General features: G+C 47.2%; 1 protein-coding gene across 7 annotated transcripts in view; it reads right to left on the bottom strand.

Annotated features, from left to right (window-relative positions):
* Positions 1–24,088, bottom strand: part of TNS3 (tensin 3) — a 363,298-nt gene that overhangs the window by 205,799 nt on the left and 133,411 nt on the right. For 2 of the 7 annotated variants that reach the window (XM_040433523.1, XM_040433525.1), the window contains exon 1: positions 11,043–11,265. The exons of 2 other annotated variants lie outside the window; for them this stretch is intronic. The gene's annotated coding sequence lies outside the window, so the exon portion shown is untranslated. Of the gene's footprint in view, positions 1–11,037; positions 11,266–24,088 lie in introns of those variants that run through there. 3 more of the 7 variants (XM_040433528.1, XM_040433529.1, XM_040433524.1) reach the window with 2 other exon arrangements.

Genomic DNA, 24,088 nt, shown 5'->3' with positions numbered 1-24,088 from the left:
CTGGATGTGACTGAAAGCATTTGTGAGACACATCCGGATCAGTCTCACAAATGCATTGCAAGAACGAATCCATCTCTCCGCTTGTCATGCGGACAGACGGACCCGTCTTGTATCTTTTTACACATTTTTACCGGTCTGCATTCCTATTGGGAAAAATGCCAGATCCGGCATTCAGGCAGGACTTCAGTTTTTTTCACCGGAGATAAAACCGTAGCATGCTACGGTTTTATCTTTTGCCTGATCAGTCAAAATGACTGAACTGAAGACATCCTGATGCATCCTGAACAGATTACGCTCCATTCAGAATGCATGGGGATATGCCTGATCAGTTCTTTTCTGGTATAGAGCCCCAAGGACGGAACTCTATGCCGGAAATGAAAAACGCTAGTGTTAAAGTACCCTAAAAAAAATTTTTGCGTGATATTGAGTATTGCAATACTTTTTTATGGTGACGAAAGAGAATCAAAATTTTGGTATCGAGACAACCCTACACCGATCTGATCGGTGTAGCGTTGTCACAATACCAAAATTTTGATTCGGTTTCGATTTGGCGACTAAAAATGTAATTTGGCTCCTAAATTTTTCAGTTCAGGAGCCAATGGCTACTAGGTATTTTTTTTGGTCTGGAGCACTGTAATTATCCTTATTGGGTTTTTCCAGCTTTAAACAATTGAAAAATGGCCAGGACAGCGTTGTCCCCGCCACTCCACTCCTGCACTGAGTTCCCATTCAGCACTATTTCAGCTCAAAAGACTGTGCTGGTCCATACAAAGGTATCCAGTAAATAAAAGCAGGTAGTTTTAAGCATGGGCACTAATAGATGATGGGTGCCTGCTCAGTACATCCGCCTCACTGTGACAAATGGTGCATTAGGATGCTTGTGAAGATGTTCCAGGTCAAGCAAGGAAGGGCACTGGCCAGTAGGACGCCTCTGTGGAGTGGCTCCGCCCCCAGGACTCCTTACTGGCAGTTCTTTTTCGTCATTACGCAGAAACAATACTAATATTAAAAATGACAGAAATATTCCCGTTTGTCATAAAGCAGAGGGGGAAGTACAAGACATGGTTAAAAAGGAATAAGTGGAATCATTTCTCCAGAATTTCCCCAGCAATATGCAAATATTAGTATAAGAAGAATGCATCCACATGACTTCTATTCTCACAGAGGCATTTTACAATACCGCTTTTCTATTTTACTATTGGATTCATGTTTTTAACCATTTAAGGACTTTGTTTTTGGACATCAGGACCTGAGGAATGAATTTTGCCTCCTTACATTCTGTCTGTTGATTACGGAGCTATATGCCGCCTTTTTGAAGAATGGAGGCATTAATCTGGGATAGATACAAGGCAGAATTTACATGAATCTTTATTAATGGCTGAAACTGTTTTTAGCTTTACAGTGGCACTTCATAGCTCACTTTAGCAGAACTTTATTGTATGTGTACATTATGAATTTGTTTAACAAATTTTTAAATATTCTGTTTAGTGCCTTTTAATTAACCGTTTGTAAAAAAAACATTGTCCTCCTACCATACCACAATATTTTCTGAAAATAGACACCCTGGACATTGTTAAAATGGCATTCAGCACTTTACAGACACAGATACCTTCATGCAACTTTGCGTCAAAGTGTAATATTTCCCAAAAATTGTATACAAGTTGATATTATTGGGTAAAAGTTATACGCACATCTCAGAAAAATAAAAGTTTAACATGTGCAGAATACATAAATACTACTTAGGCTACTTTCACACTTGCGTGAGTTCCGTCACAGGGGCTCTATACCGTACAATTACTGATCATGTATATCCCCATGCATTGTGAATGGAGAGTAATCCGTTCAGGATGCATCGGGATGTCTTCAGTTCAGTCATTTTGACTGATCGGGTAAAAGATAAAACCGTAGCATGCTACGGTTTTATCTCCGGCGAAAAAAACTGAAGACTTGACTGAAAGCCGGATCCGTCCTTCCGGTCTGCGCATGCGCAGATCAGTAAAAATGTGAAAAAAGATAAAAGACGGATCCGTCTGTCCGCATGACAAGCGGAGAGACGGATCCGTTCTTGCAATGCATTTGTGAGACGGATCCGCATCCGGTTTGTCTCACAAATGCTTTTAGTTGCATCCAGATCGGCGGAACCGGCGGGCAGTTCCGACGATGGAACTGCCTGCCGGATCACACTGCCGCAAGTGTGAAAGTAGCCTAAGGCCTAAAGTTACATGCACATATCTTCATAAAATCACCAGAACTGGAAAGAACCAAAATCTGGTTTGGAGCTGGAAATTTCAAAATAGAAACAACCTATAAAATACGGGGATTACAGTATGCGAAAAGCAAATGCACCCCCAAAACCTATCTATTTCCTGAAGGCAACCTGATGACTGCAGTTGCGCTGACGGACTGTTCACAATCATATCCACTTTCATGTAACTTTACGACAAATAGCAAATATTTTAAAAATGCATCAAAACAAACATTTGGACCTAAAAACTCATATCCAACCAGAGGTTTACACATACAAATTGATGTAAAAATATATTGACGTGTGTAAATCTCATATATACTACATACCATAAATGTCATCAAGAGCTTGGAACAGAAGACGTGTAATATTTGGAAGTCCTCCTTTTATGTGGTAAGATGCCATGTTACCAAAATCCACATTTTCTGAGAGTACACAGCATACCATGTATAAAACTATAACCTAATAAAAAACTCATTTTTATATATATATATATATATATATATATATATATATATATATATATGAGATAAAAGAGATGCTGTGTACCGACAGAATACTGTGGAGGTAACATGTCTCAGACAGTAAGTGATCTGTGTACCAAGTACAGAGCAATATGTGTGTAGCAAAAACAGTTGGCGCATGCAAACGCCATGCAGCTGCAGTGTAGGGGTGTATGACCCCACAAGATTTCTTTCCAGGTAGCAAGGGATGTGTATACCAAGTTTCGTTAAAATTGATGGTTGCGTTTTTGAGTGATTATTTCTGTGGCCACTGAAAGGGGCGGAGCTTGGACGCAACAAGGGCAATGATGACCCCTGCTTGCACCAAAGGCCTAATTTTCATATCAAGATAACTCAGTAAGGACTCTTTCACACTTGCGGTGTCCGGATCCGGCTTGTACTCCACTTGCCGGAATTACACGCCGGATCCGGAAAAACGCAAGTGTACTGAAAGCATTTGAAGACGGATCCGTCTTCAAAATGCTTTCAGTGTTACTATGGCAGCCAGGACGCTATTATTAAAGTCCTGGTTGCCATAGTAGTAGTGGGGAGCAGTATACTTACAGTCAGTGCGGCTCCCGGGGGCGCTCCAGAATGACGTCAGAGCGCCCCATGCGCATGGATGACGTGCCATGCGATCACGTGATCCATGCGCTTGGGGCGCCCTGACGTCACTCTGGAGCGCCCCGGGAGCCGCACGGACGGTAAGTATACTGCTCCCCCGCTCCCCGCTACACTTTACCATGGCTGCCAGGACTTTAGCGTCCTGGCAGCCATGGTAACCATTCAGAAAAAGCTAAACGTCGGATCCGGCAATGCGCTGAAACGACGTTTAGCTTAAGGCCGGATCCGGATCAATGCCTTTCAATGGGCATTAATTCCGGATCCGGCCTTGCGCCAAGTCTTCAGGATTTTTGGCCGGAGCAAAAAGCGCAGCATGCTGCAGTATTTTCTCCGGCCAAAAAACGTTCCAGTCCGGAACTGAAGACATCCTGATGCATCCTGAACGGATTTCACTCCATTCAGAATGCATTAGGATAAAACTGATCAGGATTCTTCCGGCATAGAGCCCCGACGACGGAACTCTATGCCGGAAGAAAAGAACGCAGGTGTGAAAGAGCCCTAACAGAGTCTCTGATCAAGAAAATAAAAACTTATTTCATGAGGTGCACTACAGCCATGTGTCTATAAACAGTGGGACAGAGAGGTCGCTGGTGACAGATTCCCATTAAAACAAGCTCTGGCTGGTATCTGTAGCTGCTACACAGCCCGACAACCAGCCATCAGTAGCAAGGACGTATGAGATAAGTCCTTGAACGGAAAAAGGTTAGGACGTCCAACATACCGTACTTGCATCTCCCTTGTAATAATTCTGGAGCATCTATTCCTATGAAACCTTTATTATTCCTGCTATAAATTAATTACTAGCAGTTTGCAATGAAGGTCATATTGTGTTACTAGTTGGGAATGTGTCCCTGCATAGTCTGATACTATCCAACAGTGTTGTCAGCGTCAGCCTATGCAGGGACACACTGGTAACACTCAGCTGGACCCTCATTGCAAATTGATAGCAATTCATTTATAACTTCTAGCAAGATTAATAAAGGAATGGTACAACCTATAGTTATAAGAATGGATGCTCGAGAATCAGTACAAGGAAGATACAAGTAGTTAGTTTGCAGGACTTGTCACTACTTCTGAGCAGTATATTTGTATTACCAGGATATAATCATTTCAGATCATCTCCTCTTAGAACCCTGCTTTGTGCTGTTCCTCCGTTATTCCAACTAGCAATTTATGAATAAACTGACCATTTCCTTGTCAGAGGGATGTATCCCTATGTTTGCACTGTCAAGACTTGAGACTGGGGCAGAGGTCACCGAAGCTCTCAACCACAGCCAGATCCCGGCATCTCTCCAAGCACATTGCTATACATAGAATAGCAGCTGTGCTAGGGTTGGGCGATATGAACAATATTTCCATGATCACGATAATGATATATAATCGCAATAAATACCCATTTAGAATAAAGCACTCAAAACATGTACTCGGGATTAAAGTCTTTAACTGTAACGTATAAACCATTTTATAATTACTCCCATTATAAGTAGGCATAGGATTTAAAGGAAAAAAAAACGATATTTACATATCCTGACAGATTGCCTTAAAAAAGAATCCTGGACAACCTCTCTAATGGTTCTGCCAACCTGAACCTTGGCATTTAAAAGTCATGCTTCCCAATGTGACAACAAACCACCCAGAACACGTTGCGCCTGTTCTTATTCTACAAAACGGACACACTGTACTCCCTGACAACACGCCATTAGTTCTATTTACACACTCAACATCTCATATCCTTTTTATGTTTTTCAGGAGCTTATTCCTTCTGCCGAGGACATCACCTCAGGAGAATCACCAAATAAACAGCTCGCTCCGCTAGGTAAACTCCAGGATTACAAAAACATGGCTGCTTCCTTCCAGAAACAGCGCTGCGCCTGTCCACAGGATGTGTGTGGTACTGCAGCTCATCCTCTTGGTGATTCTGAGAAATGTGAAGGCGCAACCTCCATCTTTGCTGTGGGCAATGTTTCTATACAACCTACCTGTCGCCATAACAAATGAGTACTTATCCAGTTACATTACATATGGATTCAATGATATGACATGATAAGAAAGTCACTCATTTCTATCGTAGTGTGTATATAGCAGTTTGACCACAGCAAACATGGCCGCCTGGGTCGGCGTAAGCATAACATTGCCTACAGTTGAGGCTCCACTTCAGTCCAGTGACATCACTAAAATACAGTGGCAATTGAGAAACAGTGAAATCACCATTTCTTAAAGGGTTTCTGTCACCAGAATCAACCCTATTAAACTGGGTGACATTAGACCCTAACTCTCCTAATCTCATGCTTATGGATGCCCCCGTTACTGCACAGTTTTAGCTTTGATGATATGCTAATTAGTCTCTAGGAGCAGGGGGAGCATTGCTCTTGCTCCTAGAGGCTCCGTTCGCCCACCTCAAGTCACGCCCTGCCGCCCTTGATTGACAGGGCCAGCGTTAGTCTCCTCCAGCCGGCCCTGTGTGCTGGGACTGCGCAGGTACGAGATTTAACCAGCACACAGGGCCAGCAGGAGAAGACGAACACTGGCCCTGTCAATCAAGGATGGCAGGGCGTGACATGAGGTGGGAGAATGGAGCCTCCAGGAGCAGGAACAACGCACCCCCCCCCCCCCCAAGGCTAATTAGCATATCAAAGTTAAAATTGTGCAGTAACTGGGGCAACCATAAGCATGAGATTAGGAGAGTTAGGGTCTGCTGACATTTGCACATCGCTAATGTCAGCCAGTTTAATAGGGTTAATTCTGGTGACAGGCCTTTTAGACCGCTCAGATCAGGTATAGACTCCTGTGCCCTCACTACAATGTTACCTTTATTTGTAATGTGTCTCGCCGAGATCTTCCAAAAAAGACTTTTAAAACATATTTTAATGAGGTTCGGCAATGTGCCCAGAAAATCACACCTTTCACCCCTCTGGTCTGCCCTTGTTTCCTATTATTACCTCCCCCTCTCAATCCAAGATCTTGCGCCTGCGCCGCTCCACACTTGTCCCGCACCTGCTCACTGCTGTGCCCCTTATGGGCAGAGGAACAGGGAATTGCACTGCGCATGCGCCGACCCACCGCTTCTTTGGCTTCACTACAGCCCTCTGCTGCAGCTGGACACTTCTGCCGGCTGGATTTCGAGGTACGGACCGGCACATGCGCAGTGCAACTCCCTGTTCCTCTGCCCATAATGGGCACAGCAGTGCACAGGTGCGGGGTAAGTGTGGAGCGGCGGAGATTTGTGAGGAAGAGGAGAAGGTAATAGTAGGAAAGGAGGGCTGGCCAGAGGGGTGAAAGAGGTGTGATTTTCTGGTCACATCACCGAGGGGCCTGGGCACTTGCTGCAGTAACGCTGCCCCTGGACACTTGCCGAACCTCATTAGCATAAGTTTTAATAGTCTTTTTGGAAGATCTCGGTGAGGGACAGCAGAAATAAAGGTAACATTGTAATGAGTGCAAAGGAGTCTATAACCTGATCTGAGCGGTCTAAAAGGCTCAGATTAGGTGACAGACTCCCTTTAATAATGCAGTACATGTTAGATACCGGTATATTGCCAAACCCTAGAGTGTACTTCGTCTAGTCACAAGAATGGGGCTGAGTTGAACCTGGGAACTAACGGAGCGCCAGCCTCTTCTAACAGCGGATCGGCAGGGGTCCAAGGTATCGGACAGGTCATCAATATTAATTACCGGATAACCCCTTCAAATTACACCAAGGAAGATTTGGACAGTTTCCTAGTACGTGAACAATGGAATAAATTAGTGGAGACCGGAGTCTTGTAATTACTTGCCTAGATCACTTTTAGCAGTCACATTTATCAATAAGTATTGTATACTTTATGTGATTTTTGTATTAAAATGATATATATATATATATATATATATATATATATATGTGTGTTATTAGTTAGCTATTTGATTTACTGGAGGGTCACTGTATTTAAAGGGAACCTGTCACCGGGATTTTGTGTATAGAGCTGAGGACATGGGTTGCTAGATGGCAAGCTAGAACTTCCGCAATACCAAGTCCCCATAGCTCTGTGTGCTTTTATTGTGGAAAAAAACCTGATTTGATACATATGTAAATTAACGTGAGATGAGTCCTGTCCCTGACTCCTCTCACGTCCAGGACACCTCTCAGGTTAATTGTATTGTATCACAATACATTAGTAAGCGCCTACATGATAAATGCCATTTACTGAACTGAGACAACCCCTTTAATACTTTCTCTCCTTTCATGATCCAGTCCCTATTTTGGCTTAAAAAACTGCCTCCTAAAACCCGCACATGTGGCTGTACCCTTACAGGACAGTACTGCAGAACTTTGATGGCTCTGGGCTGTCAGTATAAAAAAGTCGGCCCCAAAGATCGGAAAGCTGGGAATGGCAGCAAAGTGTTGTCCATTAACATGGGATTGCAGCTATCAATCACACCCCCCTCACACTGGTGATCATACCGGCACAGCCGCCATGATCAGGCTCTGAATATAATGGGTCCTAAAAATTCACTGCAAGGCCGAATGCACGGTCCCAGCAGATTTATTAACTTTTACTCCTGTAAACAGACATAAATGGCGAAAAAATACTCCAGCCGTACACCAGGCACATGGACCGCCATAGATTTGCCTAATTTATGATGCAGTGCACGTCTGGTCATAAATTATCAGCCTCTTGTAGCAGCATATCTGCCAAATAATCAAGACCTTTAGGCCGAATGCACACGACCGAGAGCGGTCCGTGGTAACCCGGCCGGGATTCCTGCTGACAGCAGGAGCGCACAGCGTCATTGGTTGCCATGACGCCGTGCGCTTCATGCCGCCGCTGCTGTACAGTGATACACTGGTATGATCTATACGAGTGTATTACTGTAGTGCAGCGGCGGCATGAAGCCCACGGCGTCATGGCAACCAATGACGCTGTGCGCTCCTGCTGTCAGCAGGAATCCCGGCCGGGTTACCACGGACCGCTCTCGGTCGTGTGCATTCGGCCTAAAGGTCTTGATTATTTGGCAGATATGCTGCTACAAGAGGCTGATAATTTATGACCAGACGTGCACTGCATCATAAATTAGGCAAATCTATGGCGGTCCATGTGCCTGGTGTACGGCTGGAGTATTTTTTCGCCATTTATGTCTGTTTACAGGAGTAAAAGTTAATAAATCTGCTGGGACAGGAATGGCCCCTGACAAGTCCCACTCTTCCCTCATCCTACCCAACTGTCAAATAAGACATAAAACTGGTCATGCGACTAAATATTGTCACCAGGCTGATCAAAAAAGGGACTTGCGACTTCTTTTTCCAGCTAAAAAAAAGTCACAAGTCCTTTGATAAATGACTTCCAATGGGAACTAGTGAGCGCTGTATCAATCGCTTGTCCCCATACAGCAGAGGCGATTGCTGCATGTAAATCGACCCTCATCTCCACTGACGACCAGGCAATTATCAGGATGTCTGCTTTCTTCCCAATAATCTGCCAGATCACTGGTCCGTGTAAAAGGACCCGAAGTATTGGAGCCGGCAGAACGATATGATCGCATCTGCTCATTCATCGGGTGATTGGCAGCACCTTTTACACAGGCTGATTATGAGGAACGAGCGTTTAAACAAACACTCCCCAATAATCTGACAGATCATTGGTCCGTGTAAAACAGGCGTGCACAACATGCAGGGTCACGTGTGATCAGCTGAGTTTCTGATTGGAGCGCTGCACAGTGGTGGGTTAAAGGTCCTGCACTCTAGCTAGTCGAGCCCCCCAATATCAGTGACAGCAGGGGACCCAAGGAGAAGAGAGAGGTGCTGTACAGTTAAGGCTACTTTCACACTTGCGTTCGGAGCGGATCCGTCTGATGTTTCATCAGACGGATCCGCTCCGATAATGCAGACGTTCGCATCCGTTCAGAACGGATGCGTCTGCATTAAAACTTAGAAAATTTTCTAAGTGTGAAAGTAGCCTGAGCGGATCCGTTCAGACTTTACATTGTAAGTCAATGGGGAACGGATCCGCTTGAAGATTGAGCCATATAGTGTCATCTTCAAGCGGATCCGCCCCCATTGACTTACATTGTAAGTCTGGACGGATCCGCTCGCCTCCGCACGGCCAGGCGGACACCCGAACGCTGCAAGCAGCGTTCAGGTGTCCGCTCACTGAGCGGAGCGGAGGCTGAGCGCTGGCAGGCGGATGCATTCTCAGTGGATCCGCCTCCACTGAGAATGCATTAGGGCCAGACGGATGCATTCGGGGCCGCTCGTGAGCCCCTTCAAACGGAGCTCACGAGCGGACACCCGAACGCTAGTGTGAAAGTAGCCTAATAAAGGAAGCAGCTATGATCGAGTAAAAAAAATAATAAAATACTAATAAAAGAAATAAATAAAGATGCCCACGCCAACCAAAACCACCCCCTGTATTCACGTGAAAGTATACATTATATATCAAAATGGCCGACACTAAGTAGGGAACTCATTTAAAGTCAGTTAGCATATTTAAAGAATAAGGAGCTCTAGTGTGAACAAGTGTCTGGTCATGATAGGTTTAACCAACCAGTGCTGTCTGCTAGTATGGCATAGTGATTATGCCTCATTCACACATCAGTGTTTGGTCAGTGATTTCCATCAGTGATTTTGAGGCAAAACCAGGTGCGGCTCTAAACACAACAGGTGCAGATCTTTCCCTTATACCTGGTGTCTGTGGAGGCTCCAGTCCTGGTTTTCGTTCACAGTCACTGACGTGTGAATGAGGCTATAGTGGTTATTGCAGGGCACCGGTCACATGGATATAACCTGAGGGACAGGAGACGGTAATGACCTTCTGCAGTGAAGGAACAGGAGGCAGGATGGAAGGAAATGTCGCCACTTACGCCCCTATTACACGGCACGGTTTTTGGAACTACTGGGAATAAGTGTATATAACTGGCCGGTATGGGGCTGGACTGTTGAAAATCAGCGGAACTGAATGAGGGAGGAATGACAGTGGTAGAGATTAGGGATGAGCGAATCGACTTCATAAAACTTTGTTCCAGGAGCTCCGTACAGTATTAGAATGTATTGGCCCCAATGAGCCAAAGTTATTGCTTCACGAAGTCTTGGGAGACTTTGGGTAATAACTTCATAAATTAATTTGTACTGTAAAAAAAAACATTTCCCGAACTCCGGTTCAGTTCCAAGGTACCACTTGTTTCATCCGAAGTCGATTCGCTCATCCATAGTCGAGATCATTCCTCCCCCGTTCACTTTGCATCGTAGTAGGCAGATGCAAACCAGCGGCAATCAACAATGCGGCCAAAACGGCGTGTGCCCCCCTGGTGTAAAAGACCACTGGGCATTACCGCCTGAGTCATACATAACCATTGTGACTTCCGTGGCGATCTGTCCTGTGTGTGGATCTATAAGAAAAGTGGACAAACGCCACGTACAGAGAAGCAAATCCGACAACTGCCACGTGCAATGACGTATCATTAGGCTGCCCTATGGATTCACACCTCAGGAACTACCTGCAGAGCACTAGGTGTAGGTGGCTGTACTGTGTGAACTGAGCCAAGCAGAAAGCAGCAGCATGTGGACTGTGTGCACCTCACCCCCTGCAGCAGGTAATCAGCACATTCCCCACATTCCTCCCAGGCATCCAGCAGCCACCTGTCACTGCATGGGGCACTGACTGCAGCACCGCGCCCCACAGACACAGCTCGTACCTTACCCCGGCAGCAGCGAAGAGGGAGGAGCTGCAGCTCACCTCACAGGTTCCGCTCAGTGCAGCTATTGGGCCAGGACCCTCCAGAGGACACGTACATGGGCTCCGGCTGCTGGTTCCGCGCTCCCAGTCACAACAGTGTGCAGTCAGCAGAACTTTCCTCTCAACTCCACTCTCAGCAGCCACTAGATGCTGGACCTCTCTGCGCGAAAGGCTCGCTGATGACGTCACGACCATGTGATCAGTCACATGGATGGGAGGGGCCGAGTAGGTGAAGCGCGAGCTCCGGTACCGCAGGAGCCGACAGCTTTTACACTTCATGGTCCTTGGGAAGAAGGGTGCGATGTGTGTAGTTCACAGCGGAGTCCTCCGAGTGTTACGTGTACCCAGCAGGGCTGTGTGTGTTGTGTGCAGTTCACTTTGCAGTGCCTTTCCTGTGTTATGTGCACTTGCCACCCGGCCAGCATCTCACCGGCAAGGCCGGTATATTTTAGTGGCCCTGCTGGTGCCGGTAAATTTGGTAATTGCCAATATTTTCCTAACAGGACTGCTACTAATGAGTGCTTCCATTGCCCGCCCCTGTACCCCTGTGGGCCAATCTGAACCTGAACACAGATCTCATCATATTTTCTGTGGATCTGCGTAATGCGGACCACAAAATACATGCAGTCATGTGAAACGAAGATCTGTGAAAAATATGGATGACATCCGTTTTGTATCTGTTTTTTTGCGGACCTATTGTAACAATGCCAATTCTTGTCCGCAAAACAGACAGAAATATGGCTTGTTCTATCCTGCGGAATGGACATACGGATGTGGACAGAACACTATGTGCTGTCCGCTAGGGGTTGGCGATATGGCCTAAAATCTATATTGCGATATAATTTGAAGCATATGTAACATCCCAGAGTTATGTTACTAAACTGTTTTTCCCCACTATTTGTTAGTAACATGTGCCTTGTCATCTAATGTGATTTTACATAATACTCCTCACAAATGTGCATTTTCTGAGCCTGTTACATGTATTTGCTGTCATTTCAATGTACACCTGCAGGTGGCAGCAATGTGTCAGCAGGACCTTAGTTCAGTTTAGCATTTCTAGACTGGAATAGTTTATTCCAGTTTAGCTCCCCCTCTATGAGCAGAAGTGGGCTGGCCCACATCCTGCCTCATAGGGAGGGAAGGAAGTTACAGTTAGTGTGCCAGCCACCCCAGGTAGGGAAAGGCTGTGCTGGTAGGAGCTCCCAGTTCTAGGGATCCCAACCCAGGATCGAGTCTCGGCTGAGACCAAAGATCTTCATTCCCAGTCTGAGCCCTTCAGCCTCAGATGGTTGACAAGCAAGCAGCACCTCCAGATCTCCAGGAAGAGCCATTCCCTGTGAGCTAACAGCTAGTCAGTCCCATATCAAGCAGAAGACAGAGCAGAAGATATAGATTCCTGGCATATGATAGAAGCAGAAGAGATAGTAATCCCTCCCATACATTGCCAATACCTGCTGGGACCCAAGACTAATGCTGTATCTCATATGGATTAATGCTGCCTCAAGTAAAGACAAGTTGAATTATATCCCAAGTCTGGATCTCATTTACTGCTACCAAAACCCTCAATTACTCCTACTAGCAACACACTCATTTATTGCAAGTGATCCAGGAGTCCAGCCGTACCGAGGTAGGAGACACCGTTGACACTATACCTACTACTACACAGAGACATTACCCCACTCTGGCATTCCTAACCTGGTATGTGAGTTGCAACACCTTAAAGGGCCCTGAGACTGTAACCTGCGCACACTGGAATTGGCGTCACGAACAAAACTCTTAACCATCATTTACACCTGACCCAGTCAGTGTATATTATTGCGCCAGTGTGCATTAGTCCAATCCGGCTTAATGCATAAAATGGCGTCACGAACAGGATCGGATCCAATTTTGTGCCTATCCCTGACAACAGAACCGGATCCAATTGTGTGTTTAACCGGATCACAGTACTGCAAAATCTACAGATTGTGCAAAAAAAAAACTGAAAATTGACTTTATTGCCTTGTTGCTGTATCAGAAAGCGCTAAACGTGCGCTCCAGCAGTCCAAGGGTTAATTCGCCATATTTGTAAAATGGCGCTTCTTCTTCATGCCCAGAAGCGGGAAAAGTCAAGAACGCCCTCTCAAGAGCGCGAAATTGCCGAATATGCCCCCCAGAAGCGGGAAAACATAGGAACGCCCTCTCAAGAGCGCGAAGATGCCGAATACACCCCCCTAGACGCGGGAAAACTAAAGACTGCCCACCAGGAACTTTACATTGTGAGCCAAGTAAAGACTCCTCCCTCTGGGCTCCACCCTTACCTCTGGCACTCTTCATGATCGAGGAAACTGTGAAGATGGCGCTCCCTCAACCTAAGTGGGAACAAATGGTGGTAAAGGGAGAACTCGTTTACGAGCCCGCTGTGCCTGAGATCCGGGTTTCCCAGCTCGTGAGAAGAGATGGCCCGTGCGCATTCAAAGCAGCTTTGGAGCTAGTGCCTGTTGCAAATCAAGACCCGACAGCCGCCGCGGACTTACCCAAGTATCATTCCAGTCCCCGCGGTCCACAGTCAAGTCCTCGGAGGATGTGGATCCCTCCGCTTCCATTGCCGTCAGCGCGGAAGGCGAGACGTCACACAAGATGGCTGCCGACGCTGAACCAGTCCCCGCGGAGAATGCCGGTGATGTTGCTGCCCAGGCGTCTGAGCAGCCTGCCCCGCGGACGATGATCGAACCCCGCGACAACTACCAGGAGGCACCTGAACCGGCTGCGACACCAGGTAGGAGCAGCCACGCTCCCTGAGGCCTGGTCCGGATCTGCCCCTGCACTGCTTCCCGCGGCTCCTGAAACCGCCACTAGGCCTGCTCCGCTAAAGACACCCACTGGTGCGGCGGAGGCGGCTGGTGTTTCCACTCCGCCGCCTAGTTCCACCACTACTAAACCGGGATACCTGAACCCCGAGGTCCCTAGGGAAATAACTGCTTATGCCCAGACAACGTGGGAATATAAGTCTGCCATCGAGGAGTGGGTGAAGCAAGTGGTAGACGACCCCCAGCCAGGAGATCCTAAACTCACCAGGCGCACTGGGACTTTGCTCTGGTTCTCCGTTGAAAGGGGAGTTGGATTTCTGCAGGATGGCCACTCCGGGTCGGAGATCTTTGTGGGCCGCCGCTCAGTGAAGCGCCATTATCTGCCACAGGCCCGTCACAACCTGTATGCAGGGGATCAGGTGGCATACACCCCTATGTGTTCTGTTCAAGAACCCTTCGCTGCTGGTGTGACTTTGTTAGATAAGCCATTAACCCCTGCAGTCACCCTAGAGACCTGGCAGGAAGACCCAGGTTCTGCAGGGAAGGTGAGATGTCTACAGGAGACCCCAGATGGCAGGTTACGTTTTAGAGAACAACCCCAGCCAGAACCTGCACCTCTTATACCTGACCTGGCCGCGCCACCAACACTGAGGGTGGGGCAGATAAATAATTCTGTACTTACATTCAACCCCAAGGTGCAGTCTTATGTACTGCCCTGGAAGCAGCCTCAGGCACCTTCTGCATATTTACCAGAGCCCCTTCAGCCAGAGGTTTTGAGCCCCTCTGCACCGGCTAGGGATTCCAGCTTGCAGAATGTTACAGCTGCATTTTCCAGGCTGTCTGCACAGCCAACTCCTACAGCCACCACCAGAGGTCAGTGGCGCACCACTACTGCTGCAACCATGAGCTATCAGAGGCAAGAGCGCCCCCTGCTGCGCTTTAGTAGCTCTAGCAGCGAGGAGGACATGGATGCCCTCCTATAAAATGTGTCCTCTGTAAGAAAGTAATGACATTTGGGAGCCACGTCGTGGACTATTCCTGACGGGTGAGGACCCGTTGGCATTGTGTGTTTTTATTCCAGGTTGCCCTAGTTTGTCCTCACCCTGATGGTCATTCATTGTAAGGACTCCCCCCATCAGCATTTAACCCCTCATGTCCAAGTTCATTGTTTTATCCCCTTTCTCAGGTTACATGATAACCTTGTGGAACTATGGTTCTTAAAGGGATTCTGTCACCAGGTTTCACCCCTGTCAGCTAAACATATGCTGATGTTCAGGGCCTCATCAGGATTCCTAATGTGGGCTTCTAAATGTGATCTGTAGCCTTATTTTGCTAAAAAAAAAACTGCTTTTACTAACCTGTCACTCAAAGAAATAAGGTGCCCAAGGGATGCAAGGTGCCCGCCGCACCCAGCGCCACCTTTCCAGACTTCTGCACCGCCTCCTAATCCTCTGTGCTGCCTCTCGCTCTCCCTCCCTCCCCCCTCCTCCTGCTGTAAGATCTCGCGCGTGCGCACAGGGCTCTGAGAGGCTGGCGCCAGAGTGCAGGTCATACAGGGGGTTGAGCGAAGTGCAGGCGCATGCGCACTTCGCTGTAAGAAGCCAAATGGAGAAGTCCGCACGGGCGAGATCTTACAGCAGATGGAGAGGGAGGAAGGAGGGGGGATGGAGGGAGAGCGAGAGGTGGCACAGAGGATTAGGAGGCGGCGCAGAAGTCTGGAAAGGCGGCGGTGGGTGCGGCCGGCACCTTGCATCCCTTGACATCCCCTTGGGCACCTTATTTCTTTGAGTGACGGGTTAGTAAAAGCAGTTTTTTAGCAAAATAAAGCTACGGATCACATTTATAAGCCCACATTAGGAATCCTGATGAGGCCCTGAACATCAGCATATGTTTAGCTGACAGGGGTGAAACCTGGTGACAGAATCCCTTTAAAGGGACACTGACAGGCCCAATAAAGCATTTTTAGGTATATATATGACAGTACAGGTCTTATAAAGTGTATTAGAGTCATCTAAGTATCCCCCCTGTCCACCTTTATAAATACAGTAAAATGAAGTTTTATAACCTGCTTGAATCGTCTTCAATCTGCCCAAGGGGCGGCGTTTCATCTCCACTTGTGCCAAGCCAGCCTCGCCCCAACTGCCGTTTTGAAGCGCCGCCCAGCTCATCAATATTCACTTCGCTGGGCGGCTACTACTGTCCCCGACGCAAGATCCGGCGCATGCCCAATACAATCCTATGGGCATCGGCCTCCGGCTCATCTTCAGCGCATGCACCCGGCACCCTCACTGGCCGGGATCACATCGCGCCTGCGCACAGTCTGCATCTCAGAGGCCGATGCAGCCTCTGCTTTATGCGCATGCGCCGGGCACAGTTCAGAGCAGCGCTTCAGAGTAGCCGCCCAGCGAGGTGAATATTGATGAGCTGGGCGGCGCTTCAAAACGGCAGTTGGGGCGAGGCTGGCTGGGCGCAAGTTGAGATGAAACGCCGCCCCTTGGGCAGATTGAAGACGATTCAAGCAAGTTATAAAACTTCATTTTACTGTATTTATAAGGTGGACAGGGGGGATACTTAGATGATTCTAATACACTTTATAAGACCTGTACTGTCATATATATATACCTAAATATGCTTATTGGGCCAGTGTCCCTTTAAGCTGCTATTTTATACCTCCTTGGATTACAATTAACTTTTGTCCCTGTGGATTACAATTGACTTTTTACCTGTTTCCGGAGGATTCAACGTCAAGCACTTCAAGTCAAAGGACTTTTTTGAGCCCACTCTTTTTGAGCCCACTCTTGCATTAATAAATTGCACTATTTTACAAAAAAAAAATTATTGCAACATAAAAGCTTGCACCCAAAGAAAGGACTCAAACGTGTACCTGAGCTCTTTGTGATTTTCATACTGTAATATTTTACCAGTTTACATGTTATGCAACGTTTAAGATAACATGCCCATTGTGTGTATTCTTTTACAGGTGCCGCAATGTGACCTTCATGCACTATTTGTGACAATTGCACTTAACCAAAAATGTAGCAACTTACTCTTATATGCCATATTTGACAGCTCTTGTTCTCTCCTTCCTTTGTACGGATTGCCTTCATACGGACGCTGAAAACGAATGGCCTACACCTGGTGATATATACCCATAGGTACCCAGGGTAGGACCAAGTGGTAAGTCCTGCCAGGTCCAGTAACTACACGGGTAACCCTGCTGCTTCAGGAATCGTTAGAAGTCCTAGACTGCTCCTTCCCGCTTGTTTCATGTTCAGGATTGTTCCCATCCTGAGGTGTCTTATTTCCAGGAGATCCATGGGATCGTAATGCCCTCCTCCTGTGACATTGCCAGAAGTATACGGAAACGATAAATACCTCCCCTTCTGAGCCTCTTTGCCTAAGGTAAGGTGCCTCAAACCTTAGAGCCATAATTTAGCTACCCCATAGTCACCATAGTGATCGTGCTTTAAGCCAAATTTCTCAGGCTTTGGTGCAGGGAAGGGAATACAGGATAAAGCCACCCTTTCATTTGCGGGCATTTCATTACACAATGGTGGGACTACAGAGTAAAGACACCCCCATGCTTTCTTTGGTGTTTTTAAGGATCCAGAACAATTCAAAGTCAGTCAGTAATGTTTGCTTAGTGCAGTATTTAGGTTACCTGGTTATACCAAGAGAAGGAAACTGTGTGTTGGACACCTTACTCTAGCGGGCAGGAACCTGGGGATAGCCGTTTCATGTTTTGTCTTTGTATGTCATTATATGTAATTCATGCAGCACTTTGTACTTTATTGGGTACCCCAGAGCTGATTCTTCTCCCTCTTAAGCATAAGCCGAGGGCGGCTTAACTCAAAGTAAAGGGGAATGTAACATCCCAGAGTTATGTTACTAAACTCTTTTTCCCCACTATTTGTTGGTAACATGTGCCTTGTCATCTAATGTGATTTTACATAATACTCCTCACAAATGTGCATTTTCTAAGCCTGTTACATGTATTTGCTGTCATTTCAATGTTCACCAGCAGGTGGCAGCAATGTGTCAGCAGGACCTTAGTTCAGTTTAGCATTTCTAGACTGGAATAGTTTATTCCAGTTTAGCTCCCCCTCTATGAGCAGAAGTGGGCTGGCCCACATCCTGCCTCATGGGGAGGGAAGGAAGTTACAGTTAGTGTGCCAGCCACCCCGGCTAGGGGAAGGCTGTGCTGGTAGGAGCTCCCAGTTCTAGGGATCCCAACCCAGGATCGAGTCTCGGCTGAGACCAAAGATCTTCATTCCCAGTCTGAGCCCTTCAGCCTCAGATGGTTGACAAGCAAGCAGCACCTCCAGATCTCCAGGAAGATCTATTCCCTGTGAGCTAACTGTGAGTAACTATCCAGAGACCAGGAGAAGCCAAATTCCTCCTCAGCTAGTCAGTCCCATACACAGCAGAAGATATAGATTCCTGCCATATTCTCCAGGCATATGATAGAAGCAGAAGAGATAGTAATCCCTGCCATACATTGCCAATACCTGCTGGGACCCAAGACTATTGCTGTATCTCGTATGGATTATTGCTGCCTCAAGTAAAGACAAGTTGAATTATATCCCATGTCTGGATCTCATTTACTGCTACCAAAACCCTCAATTACTCCTACTAGCAACACACTCATTTATTGCAAGTGAGCCAGGAGTCCAGCCGTACCAAGGTAGGAGACACCGTTGACACTATACCTACTACTACACAGAGACATTACCCCACTCTGGCATTCCTAACCTGGTATGTAAGTTGCAACACCTTAAAGGGCCCTGAGACTGTAACCTGTGCACACTGCAAATGGCGTCACGAACAAAACTCTTAACCATCATTTACACCTGACCCAGTCAGTGCATATTATTGCGCCAGTGTGCATTAGTCCAATCCGGCTTACTGCACATATGCGATATATATTGCGATATATTCTTTTCTTCTGTATGTATACAACAAATACAGACATGTCCCTCAGAGCTAGTGCCATCAGCCCCATGGCATTTGCCATCATCATACATGTCCCCCTGTGGCCCAGATCCAGTGCTATCAGCCCCATGGCATTTGCCATCATCATACATGATTGTCCCTCAGTGCCATCAGCCCCATGGCATTTGCCAATTGCCATCATCATACATGTCTTCCAGAGCCATCATCTGCCATCACACATGTCCCGCCAGTGCCATCACAACAGCCCCATGGCCATCCTTTGCAAATAGATCCCCCCCCCCCCCCGAATAGCTATACTTACCTTTCCTGCAGGGTGCTCGGCAGTCCGCAGGTGTCGCGTCTTCTTCCCAGCATGCATTGGGCGGGACCTGACATAACACACAGCGTCAGCCAGCGGGCGTAGTCGGGTCCCGGAGCCATGGAGCGGTGAGAAGCTTCTTCAATTCACTACCGCTCCGTGGTCATATCCCGGTCCGGCGATATATGCGATATGGACAAAATCTGTATAGTTGCAGAGATTCATATCGTGCATATCGCCCACCCCTAATGCCCGCATTTTTTGCAGCCCTTTGAAATGAATGGGTCCATTTCCGATTCGTAAAAAATGTGCATTGAATGCAGACCAAAAGTATAGTCGTGTGAATGAGGCCTTACACATGTCGCCATAATCATTATTTCTGGGCAGCAGCTCCCTGTTTACACAGCACATGTCTGCTGTTCTCTTTACCAGTCTGGTGGAACACTGCAGGAAAATCATGTCAAATCCGCAGCATTCCAGTCACATGTGGCTGTACCCTTACACAGGGCATCAGTGTCGGACTGGGGTACCTAGGGCCCACCAGTAAAATGTATTTTGGGGTCCCACTGTACGGATACGCTCAAATATAATAAATAATCTAACAAGTTTGTTATATGAACATAGGCTGGTTGAGGTGCTGTGCATTGAATATATGTATGTAGTAGGGATGTCCCGATACCATTTTTTTAAGACCAAGTACGAGTACTGATACTTTTATTTAAGTACTCACCGATACCAATTATAACAGCGGCGCAGTTGCTGATAGCAATGAATAAAATTAAAGCTGGAATGTGGTTGCTATGGACAAGTGCTTTACTTTTCCTTTGTACAAGGGTTAATAAATTTATAAATGGGCATATAAGTGTTTCCCAACCAATGTGCCTCCAGCTGTTGCAAAACTACAACTCCCAGCATACCCGGACAGCCTTTGGCTGTGTGGGCATGCTGGGAGGGGTAGTTTTGCAACAGCTGGAGGCACGCTGGTTGGGGATCACTATTATATGCCCATCCCCCCCCCCCCCCCCCCACCTTATTTTATTATTCACTGTTTGAACATGAAATGGAGAGAAATTAACTGAATTTCTCCTCCATTTCATGCACCATACTCACCTGGCCTGCTGTAATCCTTCCCATGCAGATGCTCCAGAGTACTGGGAGGAGGTGGCTTTAACTTCCTCCCAGTGCTAGGCAACCGCATGGGACTTGGGAGCCGCCACACAGAAGTCTTGCCCCCACGTCGATCAGCTGGGACACGCTGTCGTCCCCACGCTGATCGGCTGAGAGCAGCGCCGCCCGGAAGACAACATGGGACCCGCCGCAGCCCCCACTGCTGATCATCTGGGAAACGGGACCCGCCGCTGCACGGCCATGTGGTATCGGCGACATTTGCACAAGTACTCGTGCAAATGTCCAGTATCGGTCCAGATACTGGTATCGGTATCAGGACATCACTAGTATGTAGTGCAGGAAGTTTAATGTGCTATGTGCCACTTGTGCAGGGGGTGGGAGACTAGGGGCCCACCTTGCTCAGGGGCCCACCAGGGGATTCCCCTGTGGGCTAGTCCGAGCCTGCAGGGCAGTGATCGGTCCATGGAGAAACACCTTTACCTGTGACCTTTATAAGGACCCTACACTTCAGCATTGCCTCAATCTTGGGGAGAAAAAAAAACCCCATTCTAGGAGCAGAACAATGAAAATCACGGATTCAGCCCATAGCTGACCCAAATGGAACCCACTGATTGTAATGGGTTCCGTCCGGTTTCCGTTTGGGAGTCTGGTACTGCACAACACTTCTGCTGGCTGCCCCATGTACAAGCAGCCTCAGCGTTACTTGCGATGTTGACCACTTCCGTTTCCTTGCATTTTTTTCACCGCTTTTCCTCTATTGATGACCTATCCTCAATATCCATCATTATCAGATAGGCAGAGGTCCGACTCCCAGCACCCCCACCGATCAGCTGTATGAGAACACAGCAATCGTATGAGCACTGCCTTCTCTGCTCTGTTTACCTGCTCGCCGACACCATTGCTGCGGTGATCAGTGTAATTACATCTCCAACATCCCATTCACTTCAGTGGGAGGGCTCCTTCCTATTCAAGTGAATTTTTATTCATTTACGGATCAGAAATGGGCCATTTAGTAAAAACTGAACATTGCTGCTGTTCTTGACATTTCAGGGAAGGGAAATTGTAGAGTTGTTTGAAAACCAGAAAATGTCTTCAAAATCGATTTGAAATGAGTGACAATAATGGATAAAATGTTAAAAGGTGTAAGGAAAGTCAGCAAATCAACAGGAGCTACCTTTTCAGATTAAAGGCAGTCCTTCAGCGAATTTTCTGAACTCAAACTGCTTGAATCGCATTGTAGTTAATATACACAGTTCACAAATGGTGCTTGCCCAGGGGCGTTCTCTATTGCTGAAAGTGCCCAGGGGCGTTCTCTATTGCTGAAAGTGCCCAGGGGCGTTCTCTATTGCTGAAAGTGCCCAGGGGCGTTCTCTATTGCTGAAAGTACCCAGGGGCGTTCTCTATTGCTGCAAGTGCCCAGGGGCGTTCTCTATTGCTGTAAGTGCCCAGGGGCGTTCTCTATTGCTGAAAGTGCCCAGGGGCGTTCTCTATTGCTGAAAGTGCCCAGGGGCGTTCTCTATTGCTGAAAGTGCCCAGAGGCGTTCTCTATTGCTGAAAGTGCCCAGAGGCGTTCTCTATTGCTGCAAGTGCCCAGAGGCGTTCTCTATTGCTGAAGTGCCCAGGGGCGTTCTCTATTGCTGAAAAGTGCCTAGGGGCGTTCTCTATTGCTGAAAGTGCCCAGGGGCGTTCTCTATTGCTGAAAGTGCCCAGGGGCGTTCTCTATTGCTGAAAGTGCCCAGAGGCGTTCTCTATTGCTAAAAGTGCCAAGAGGCGTTCTCTATTGGTGCAAGTGCCCAGAGGCGTTCTCTATTGCTGAAAGTGCCCAGAGGCGTTCTCTATTGCTGAAAGTGCCCAGAGGCGTTCTCTATTGCTGAAAGTGCCCAGAGGCGTTCTCTATTGCTGCAAGTGCCCAGAGGCGTTCTCTATTGCTGCAAGTGCCCAGAGGCGTTCTCTATTGCTGAAAGTGCCCAGAGGCGTTCTCTATTGCAGAAAGTGCCCAGAGGCGTTCTCTATTGCTGCAAGTGCCCAGGGGCGTTCTCTATTGCTGAAAGTGCCCAGAGGCGTTCTCTATTGCTGAAAGTGCCCAGGGGCGTTCTCTATTGCTGAAAGTGCCCAGGGGCGTTCTCTATTGTTGAAAGTGCCCAGAGGCGTTCTCTATTGCTGAAAGTGCCCAGGGGCGTTCTCTATTGCTGAAAGTGCCCAGAGGCGTTCTCTATTGCTGAAAGTGCCCAGAGGCGTTCTCTATTGCTGAAAGTGCCCAGAGGCGTTCTCTATTGCTGAAAGTGCCCAGGGGCGTTCTCTATTGCTGCAAGTGCCCAGGGGCCTTCTCTATTGCTGAAAGTGCCCAGAGGCGTTCTCTATTGCTGAAAGTGCCCAGGGGCGTTCTCTATTGCAGAAAGTGCCCAGGGGCGTTCTCTATTGCAGTAAGTGCCCAGAGGCGTTCTCTATTGCAGAAAGTGCCCAGAGGCGTTCTCTATTGCAGTAAGTGCCCAGAGGTGTTCTCTATTGCTGCAAGTTCCCAGACCCCTTGGCACTTCTCATCTTCCCTTGTCTTTGTCTAAACCAGCCCAGTGTCCTGCTTACATCACTGTCTCTGCTCCTGAAATCTCGGGCCTGGGCACATGACCTCCGAGCCTGGTCACGCGCAGTACAGTCCTCTCTTCAAGTTGTGCCATTTGCTGGTGCAAAATAGAATATGCCCAGTCCGATCATTGATGCAGATACTTAGAGTAGGTATTGCCCGGCCCCGGAGGTGATCTGCCCAGACAGTGATGTAAGCAGAACACTGGGCTGGCTTAGACAAATACAAGAGAGGAGTTATTGATGAGAAGCACCAAGGAGTCTGGGAACTTTCAGCAATAGAGAACGCCCCTGGGCACTTGCAGCAATAGAGAAGCCCCTGGGCACTTTCTGCAATAGAGAACGCCCTTGGGCACTTGCACCAATAGAGAAGGCCCCTGGGCACTTGAGTGATCATAAGCATATTGCTTTAAAGTGGTGTTTTTTTTTTAACATCACAACCACAGAAAAGGTAAACAAAAGTACCATTTGTGAACTGTGTATATTAACTACAATGCGATTCAAGCAGTTTGAGTAAATTTGCGGTAGAGAGAAAGCGATTACAGTGTGTTCACTTATGGCATTAGGATGTCATTCTCAAGTCATGAGAAAGGTGCCTGAATGACAATCACCCTTAGTCCTCATGGACATAACCACATGTGTCTTGGGGTCGTCAAACAGCAGATCCGCAAAACACATTTACCAGCCATGTGCATACTTAATTATTTTTCTCCATTCTGTAGAAGTGTGCTATCCCTGTCCACATAACGGACAAGTATAGGACATGTTACGTTTTCTGAGGAAATGAATGGGTCCGCATCCAATTTACAATAAAAATACAGTCATGCATGAGGCCTTATTTATACACAAAACATTACGTGGCATAGCCATACATAGCATGTATAACAGCAGACATGGCCAAAAGACCTGGCTGTATGGGGAGTTCTTCCTTTCTGTAGGTGGAATTTGCCAGAGGGAAATTCCTATCTAAGATGATGGGGGATTTTTGTGTAATCAGCAAAACATAGCAATTTACAAGACTGACAGATCCAAAGTCACTGGTTATTTGGAAGCAAAAACATCGGGCCTCATTCATAAAAATTTATTTGAGGAAAAAAAGTGCAGGTATGGCATCCAGAACCAGTCAGATTGCAGCTGTCATTTTATCTGGGCAGGTTGGTAAATGAACGCCAAGATTTAATTTGTGTGGCAAGATCTCACCTTTAATGAACTCCGGTCTGCTAGAACCACTATGAAAGTATAAAACCATGTCAAGTTGGAAAAAT

The sequence above is a fragment of the Bufo bufo genome, chromosome 5 (genome assembly GCF_905171765.1).
Source record: "Bufo bufo chromosome 5, aBufBuf1.1, whole genome shotgun sequence".
Taxonomy (NCBI): Eukaryota; Metazoa; Chordata; class Amphibia; order Anura; family Bufonidae; genus Bufo; species Bufo bufo.
This window is presented reverse-complemented; position numbering and strand designations above follow the sequence as displayed.